The 7,965-nt window shown below is 49.3% G+C and overlaps 1 long non-coding RNA gene across 1 annotated transcript; it reads left to right on the forward strand.

Moving 5' to 3' along the window:
* The first annotated feature begins 231 nt into the window (after positions 1–231).
* On the forward strand, positions 232–6,727 carry LOC133103355 (uncharacterized). Its single transcript, XR_009703268.1, has 3 exons — positions 232–602; positions 3,870–4,057; positions 5,480–6,727. It is a non-coding gene; the product is annotated as an uncharacterized LOC133103355 (long non-coding RNA).
* Positions 6,728–7,965: the final 1,238 nt, after the last annotated feature.

Genomic DNA, 7,965 nt, shown 5'->3' on the forward strand with positions numbered 1-7,965 from the left:
GGCGGCGGCCTAAGATCGAGTATTCTGATTGGGTGTTGCCAAAAGCGGCCTGTTTGAACGAAGCCAACGGAAGCGTAAGGGCAGAAAGTCGGACCCTCGGTGTCGGGTGACTGCCCGGGAGTCTGGAGGCGGGAAGGGGCGACCCCGCCTGGGATCAGTAATGACCCTCTGTTTCTTGGAGGCGCAGCCTAGCCGAGGGAGGGAAGGATTTGAGCGACGGAGCCACTCTGGCCAACCCGGGGCTGGAATATCCCTGGGTCTCCTTTCCTGGCTTTCTCGGAAGAGCCTTCGCTTGCGATAGTGGGTAACTCCCTCCTTGCCTTTTGGGGAAGGGAATTAACGTTAGCGTTTCCTGTGCGCAGGTACCATGCCCAACATATTACACGTTCAACGTATTTATTTTTTGCCACCATGTGTGAAATGATGATTATCATCCTGGTTCTACTGATGAGGAAAATCTCAGAGGGTACTTGCTAGTAAGGAGAAGAACAAAGATTTTGTCCAACTGAAGAAAACGTACAACCTAAAAGTTGCGAGTTGAGTTTTTTTCCAGGACCATACTGAGGACTATCCTCTCAGCTCTGAGGAACTGCTCCAAAGAGGTAAGGGAGGAGCCAGGATATATAGCAGTTTTTTCTGGAAAAAATATATATATATTTGAACATCAAAACATTATTGCTAATCACAAAAAAACAGACATTTCAAGTTAATGATTTTAGGGCTTTTCTATATATGGAAAGATGCAAGAGTCTGGGCTTGTTGAAATTGTTCTTTAGATATGCAGCTTAACTATCTAGCCAGTATCCAGAGCACAGAATGTTTCCTGTATTTTTCCATCTTGAATTTCCCTCAAGGCACACCTTGGTAGGGAGTAGGAGGGCCTGGTGGCTGCAGTGGCTGGTAACTTGATGGCCGGCAGCATTTGTTGTTTACCAAATGGCAGGCAAGGTTCCCTTTCCACAGGGCCCCTTCTATTTTTTTTTTTTTTTTTGGCCACGCCCAGCGGCTTGTGTGATCTCAGTTCCCTGACTAAGGATTGAACCCAAGCCATGGCAGTGAAAGCCCGGAATCCTAACCACTAGGCCACCAGGGAGCTCCCACACAGGGCCCCCTCTTGGTCATAAATTCGACCCAGGTTTGGGAGGCATTTCATGGTCAATTTGTCATGGAATTCTCATTCCTAGGTCAGAGGAAGATTTTGTTGATCAGCCACCCAATGTGCTGTTTCTGTTTATTTTTTTTTTAATTTTTAAAATTTTTATTTGGTTGTGCCAGTTGTGGCAGATGTGCTTCTTAGTTGCGGCTCACCAGCTCCTTAGTTGTGGCATGCGAACTCTTAGTTGCGGTATGCATGTGGGATCTTAGTTCCCTGACCAGGGGTCGAACCCAGGCTCCCTGCATTGGGAACACGGAGTCTTAACCACTGTGCCACCAGGGAAGTCCCCCAATGTGCTATTTTTGGATTAGGCCCTGTTAATAACGTAAAATTCTCTGGATCGTGTGTTTTACTAGTCTATTCCTATAATGCAGGAAATGTTTTCCCTTGTTGCTTCTCCATATCTAGAGTCTCACTGTTACAATTATTTTACATAGAGTTATGTATATGATCAATTGCCTCAAGACACTTAGCCATCATTAGTTTTGTTGGAGGCCTGGTGATACATTAGGTAATGCAAGAGGTAACAATCTTATAAAATAGACAGGATATAAGTAATATAGCTAGTAACATTAATAAGGTCATAGTACAGCAGAGAGAGACACAAAGCATAAGCAATTTGAGAACAACAAAAAGAGAACAAATTTCAATGATTAGTATAACTAGTTGTAACCTGGTCGCAAGAAGCCATCAAGTCCAGAGGGGAGCTAGCTAGAGAAGCCAAATTCTGGAGGGATCAGGCAGAGAGAAAAAGATCAATGTTTCATCTTCATTTACAATACAGAGGTATACTTTATCAACTTGTTGTAGGTCATAGCATAAGAGGAAAGGTTTTCTGGAAAACAGAGATTAAAAGCCAGCCAGTAATATTTTAGACAAAAAGTCATAAAATTATAAATCATATTTATCAGTTCATTCAGTCCCATGTAATTAATTCCTGTTAATCTGGAAGAAGCCATCAGGTTTCCTGTTAGAGTTTTGTAATTTTTTATCCAGTTCAGTGGTAAGATCTAAAAGTCATCAAAAGTCTTATTTGTCAAAAAGTCCTTTATGAATCTCCTTGAAGATCTTCATTTTATAAAAGCATCAGAGTAAAACAATGTCTATAAGTGACAGAAGACTTAAAATGGCATGGTTGAGGGACTTCCCTGGTGGCACAGTGGTTAAGAATCTGCCTGCCAATACAGGGGACACGGGTTCGAGCCCTGGTCCGGGAAGATCCCACATGCTGCAGAGCATCTAAGCCCGTGCACCACAACTACTGAGCCTGCGCTCTAGAGCCCGCGAGCCACAACTACTGGGCCCACGTGCCACAACTACTGAAGCCTGTGCACCTAGAGCCCGTGCTCCACAACAAGAGAAGCCACCACAATGAGAAGCCCACGCACTGCAACGAAGAGTAGCCCCCGCTCGCCACAACTAGACAAAGCCCGCACACAGCAACGAAGACCCAATGCAGCCAAAAATAAAAATATAAATAAATAAATTTATTTTTAAAAATGGCATGGTTGAAATTGATATAAATGATCTCAGTTGAAACTCATCTTCAGAGTCCCTATGAGGATGATTATCCTTCCAGAGTCATTATGAGGACATTTCAGAAGGTTGAGCAGCTTGCCCAGAACCTGTTAGTAAAGGCAGGGATGAGATTTGAACCTGGAATGTCCCCTGTGTTGCACTGGCAGCTCCAAATTGGGTTTTGAAAGTCTTCGAGATTAATTTCTCCTTGTTTCATGCTCAGTGAGGGGCAGTGCCTGAAAGTACAACTTCCGATTATAGTTAGTACATGTGGACTTCACCTTATAGACTGACAAACCTCACCTTTGCCTAAGATGTCATTGCACCATAAACCCAGACTTGAGCAAGCAGTGTACTTAATCCTGGGAGAGAGTAATGAGTCCTGAAGGACTTACCTTAACAGATTCATGTAGGCTAGTTCCAACCTGTCCCTTTCTTTTTTTTTTTTAATAAATTTATTTATTTTATTTTCGGCTGCATTGGGTCTTCATTGCTGCGCGGGCTTTCTCTAGTTGCAGCGAGCGGGGGCTACTCTTCGTTGTGGTGCGCAGGCTTCTCACTGTGGTGGCTTCTCGTTGCGGAGCACGGGCTCTAGGCACGCGGGCTTCAGTAGTTGCAGCACGCAGGCTCAGTAGTTGTGGCTCGTGGGCTCTAGAGCGCAGGCTCAGTAGTTGTGGCGCACAGGCTTAGTTGCTCTGCAGCATGTGGGATCTTCCCGGACCAGGGCTCAAACCCGTGTCCCCTGCATTGGCAGGCGGATTCTTAACCAGTGCACCACCAGGGAAGTCCCCAACCTGTCCCTTTCTAAGTAAAGTAATTCACAGGCACCTTTCTGATTACTTCTATATCCTGCTCTCTGAAGGGGGACTTCAAGGCAGGCACATACCTTATCACTTAGTACATCTCCCCCTTTTTTCCCTCTCTCTCCTGCCTCTGCTCACCCTGCATGGCCAACACTCGGATGAAAAGAGATATCTTCCATCATAAGCCTTCACAGCATGTGACCCAGGTCCCCCATACTCCTGGAATCTGTCTTAGAAATAGCGGATTTGAACTGGGGGGCCTGATCCCCAGGGATGGAGCCTGGCACAGGGACTACCCAGCTCTCCCACACCTTTGCCTCTCCCTGTTTGTCTGATGGATCCACTGGTTGGCTTTCAGGGCATACTTTCTCTTGAATCTTTCCCCCTCTCAGTGCAGGGAAAAGGCGTCTCATCAGAGTGGATGCGCCCTTGGCTGAGCAGGAGGGAGGAGTAGAAGCAGATGCCAACTGCAGGGAGAACGTTTCTCGCCTGTGTGTGCGCGGCTGTAAATGGCCAAGGAAGCCTCTGGCGGAAGCACCGCCCCCAGTCACAACACCAGCAGGACTTCTTTCCCGTGTGGGTGAGCTGGTGCCAGCGCACGTTTTCCTGGCAAGCACTTTGTAGGCAGTAGCGGCGGTGCTTACCCAATGCGCGAGCCCATGTTGGCTGGGGTGGGTGGTGGGGTGGGCGTATGCAAAGTGGCACCCACAGTCTGTGCACATACGTCTGCACTTGTGGATATAGAGGACCTGCTCGGGTGGAGGTGGCGGTCATAGGGCACAGGTGTGTCCTGCGTGGAGCAGCTGGTGCTAGCCCAGGTGAGCCCTCTGGGAAAAGTGGATGCCACATGACCATAAACATGGGCACGGTAACCAGAGTGGACCTACCACTCTGCGTCTAACAGTGCGGGGAAGGCAAAGAGCTACCCACAGTCCAGACATGAATAGGACTTCTCCCTTCTATGGGTGGCCAGTGCCCTACTCATTCAAAAGCAACAGCCACACTGGAGCCAGGGGAAGATTGCAGGGTGCTGTGAACCACATAGCTCGCTCTCTCTCTCTGGGAAGCAGGCAGTTGTGTATGGAGATGGAGCAGCACGTGAGACTGAGTACCCATTCATCCGAGGCACAGGGGTCTGAGTGTGACCCCCTCGTCCAGAGATACCCCACCTGCCTCAGGCAGAAGTTTCCCCTTTTCAGGAAAAGTACCATCCCTTCTTCCTCACTCAGGGCCTCCAAAACTGTATAGTGTTCTCATAAGAAAGTGCTGAATTCTTTTCATAGGGAAGCTAACACCTCTCCCCGGTTAAAGACCTTAGATGTGGGCATTTCAGTGAAAACACTTCTCAAACTGAGATCTCAGTGCCTTTTAAGCACACAAAAACACCTGTTGCCATCTTAATTGGAAGGTGGCAAGTCATTAAATTCCTTATATTGAGGGGTCTAGGCAGCTTCAAATGGCAGGGTACTTCCTTAGAGGCAAGGGCGGGCCAAGAAACCTCACCAAGTGAACTGGCCCCTCTGCAAGGCCAATCAGAAATATGGTGGCATCTAGGCTTAAATTAGCTAAAAGTTAAAATTCCCTTCCTCAGGCACACTAGCCACATTTTAAGTTCTAAATAGCCACATGTGGATAGTGGCTTCTATGTTGGACAGCATAGATACAGCATATTCTCATAACTGAAGAAAGCTCTGTTGGACAGCAATGCTCTAAGTACTCTAAGCAGAAAGAAGGCAAAAGATCTCAATCCCCAACAGAGCTGCCTCACCCCAAACCCGCAGTGCGGACCAGTGGGACCAGCTTCCCTTGAAGGCAAGGAGGACGCCAGGTGTGGTAAAGAGAACTTGGGAAGAGAGGGTTCACTGGATTCGTACGAACTGGGGTCTTTAAAGAGAAGGGCTGGGGAAGGTAGGGGGAGGGGCTCCTGGGAGAAAGGGCCGCCCGGCTCACTCCCAAGAGAGGCTGACTTCCAGCTCAGCTCCGCTTTCCTCACCTGTCCCAGATTCTGGGCGCCTCGCCCCCTCCCCAGGATCCTCCGCCTCCCGGCTCCATACCTCCTTCCTTCTCTCCATCCAGGAGATGAAGGCAGGGTTGGGGACTACAGAAACTAGGGGAGAAGAGGCCAACAGCGGACAGGGTAACAGGATGGAGCCTAGAGAAGATGCTTCCTCTGCAGGGGTGGGGTACGGCCCCTGAACCCTATGAACCCTCAAAGAGAAGACCCTCCCCAACAATAGACACACACTCAGGCGTGTCCGGACCGAAGCCGAATGGTCCCCGTGTCGTAACAAGGGAGAAAAGGGGAGGGCCGGGCCTCTGATCGCGCCCAAGTAGCCGGGGGTCAACCGCATCACGTCTGTACCGCGAGCCCTCTGCAAAGCACCAGGTCCATGAACTCTTCGCCCTGAAGTGTCATGGCGCTGCTGAGCTTCACGCCCTTTTCCCTCCCGCGCACTGTGATTGGGTGACGTGCGGCAGAGGGCAAAGAGCCAGCGTCCTGATTGGGTCTGAGAGAATCGTTCCGGTTGCAAGGAAGCTGATAGTAGCATGAGGGCAGGCCTTCTTCCTAGAGCTCCAGCCAGCTACTGTTCAGCACCTGCTGCGAGCCAGGCGCCGTGCTGCGGACACTTGCCAAGGGACAACGGCGCAGCCCTGCTGCCCAAGAGCTCACAGCACAGGCTTCCTCCTGACCCCGCACTTGGCCCCGCTCTCCCCAGAGCCTCGTCTGCGTTGCTCTGGGGCTCCCTGCCTCCTCTACACCCAGACTTGGACGACGATCAAACATTTATTGAGCGCCTACTGCGTTGAACAGAGTTATAGGCGCTGGATAGAGGGCAGGGAGCTACTCAACGTGTCCTCAGCCGTGGAGGTTACATTCCTCTCCACAGCCTTCCAGATGCTCAGGTCTCCACTGGACTTGACTCAAGGTTTAGTCCTGGAGCACCTGAGGCTCTCCACGTCTGAAGCGATTTAACATGACATCTCCAAACATAATGCTTGGGACCGGAAAGAGGTGGCTCTAAGGGTGCCTGCTCCCAGTGGTGCTTACAACCTACTGAGGGAGACACACAAATACACAAAGGTCTGGCTGCCTAAGCCACAGTGGTAGCACTGACAGACTCCAGGGAATTATGAGACAGTCTCCCAACTCCGAGTTGAGCACAGAAAGAAATAAGCATTGTGAGTCACTTAAGGGGAAAAAAAGGTAATAATAGCTTCCAACTCACTGAAACATGTAAAAGTAATAGAAAATTACATTAAAAGCCGTTGTTTCCAGCAATGATTATTAAGTAAGGCTGTCCTCAATATTCCAAAATCTCTACTGTGTGTGCAAAACTTGGAGGATATACAATGTGGAAAATGTTGTACTAAACAACTAATGTTGTACAGGGGTTTTTTGGTTTGTTTGTTTTGGGCTGTGCAGCAGGGCATGTGGGACCTTAGCTCAGCCCCCACCATCTTCTGGACCCAGGGAAGGCCCTGTTGTACAGTTTTGACTAAATATAATTTAATCCTCACAATCACCTTGGGGGCAATATTATCATACCTTTTTTTTTTTTTTTTTTTTTTTGGCCATGCCACGAGGCCTGTGGGATCTTAGTTCCCCCACCAGAGATCAAACCCGGGTCCCCTGCAGTGGAAGGGCAGAGTCTTAACCACTGGACCGCCAGGGAAGTCCCTGTCATACTCATTTTATAGTCAGAGAGATGTTGATGAGGCAAGGGATGAGTTAAGATTGAATATGGGATAAACTGTTTCAAAGCCTATAATCCTCTGCTTCCATTTGGCTCCAAGCTGGGTGAGTGGGTCTGAGATTTGTTTCCCTGAGATCTAGAGTTAGGGGAAAACTGGGAGCTGAAACTGTCAGGAAGCAGCAGTCAGTGCCAGGAGAGGACTGGAGGGGTCTCAAGCTTTCCCTGGCAGATTATTCAATCTGGATGTGCTCCCTCTAAGCTCTGGTCTCTGCTCCCAGGTCTCTCATAGACTCCAGATGTGGCTCAGCCCCCACCGTCTTCTTTTTGATTGATTCCCTTTCTCTCTCTCCCCTCTCTTGTCCCTTGCCCTCTCTACACCTCCTTCCCAATACTTGATGAGGGAGAATCTTAAGACATTATCTCCTCCACACTGCTTAACTGGGAGACAGTGGCACTACTGGAACATATCTGGAAAACGCCAGAAGTGTACTGAGGGTTCCTGGGCCTCATGGACAGAAGTCTGAGCTGGGGGTTGTGACGGAGGTCTGTCACCCCTCCGACTTGTCCTGCCTGTACAGTGGATCCATTGGTGGGCTTTCAGAGCACTCTTTCGCCTAAAGGTTTTCCCACACTGGGGACAAAGGAAGGGCCTCTCAACAGAATGGGTGCACCTGTGGACGCAGGAAGAGGTAAATCTGTGCCCGCATTCAGGGCAGGAGTAGGGCTTCTCCCCTGTATGGTGTGCCTGTGGACGGCCAGAGAGCCACTTTGCCGGAAGCAGCGGCCACAATCA

This window comes from Eubalaena glacialis, chromosome 13 (assembly GCF_028564815.1).
Source record: "Eubalaena glacialis isolate mEubGla1 chromosome 13, mEubGla1.1.hap2.+ XY, whole genome shotgun sequence".
Taxonomy (NCBI): Eukaryota; Metazoa; Chordata; class Mammalia; order Artiodactyla; family Balaenidae; genus Eubalaena; species Eubalaena glacialis.